This window comes from Crassostrea angulata, chromosome 9 (assembly GCF_025612915.1).
Source record: "Crassostrea angulata isolate pt1a10 chromosome 9, ASM2561291v2, whole genome shotgun sequence".
In the NCBI taxonomy this organism is placed as follows: domain Eukaryota; kingdom Metazoa; phylum Mollusca; class Bivalvia; order Ostreida; family Ostreidae; genus Magallana; species Magallana angulata.
In genome coordinates, this window is record NC_069119.1 from 25,564,451 (window position 1) to 25,565,109 (window position 659).

The following is a 659-nucleotide window of genomic DNA, read 5'->3' on the forward strand; positions in this document are numbered from 1 at the left end:
AAGGAGTTTGAGAAAGCCTATAACTTAAACAGACCCAACAAATTGATCTGCTACATGTATACATTCCTTATATCTGAAATCTTTCTCCTGACAAAAATTAATGATTTTTACAAATCTTATTTTCATAAAAGTTTAAGTTACAGGCAGACTTATTATACTAGCAGGTTTTTGCAGCAAAATAGAATTCTAAAAAATACAGCTCATATTGCTTTAAGCAGATCGTAATTCAAAATGTTTTGTATATGAAAAGAGGGTTGTCATGGACTAGGCACATTCGAGAGTCCAATCGCAACTTCTCGGGCCTTTCCCACAGAGCTCGGAAAACACATCGAATGTGCCTAGTCCATGACCCCCCCCCCCCCCCTTTTTTTTTTAAATATAAAACTTGATTCAAACACAAATCATATTACGATCTGTTGAGATATGAGCTAGTCTAAGACTTCATTAAAATCAACGATATTCCCTAAACTGTACCAGAAGCGACATACAACGCCGACTAGCCAATACATTAAATGATGGGAAGCGACTCCATTTTGTATAAAATTCTAATTTGTTTTTGAGTAGCTTCAAAATTACTGTATTTGAAATTTAACTGAATTGTTGAACAAAAAGACACCAATAAAATTACTTTTATAACACAATTGAAAATGAAACACAAC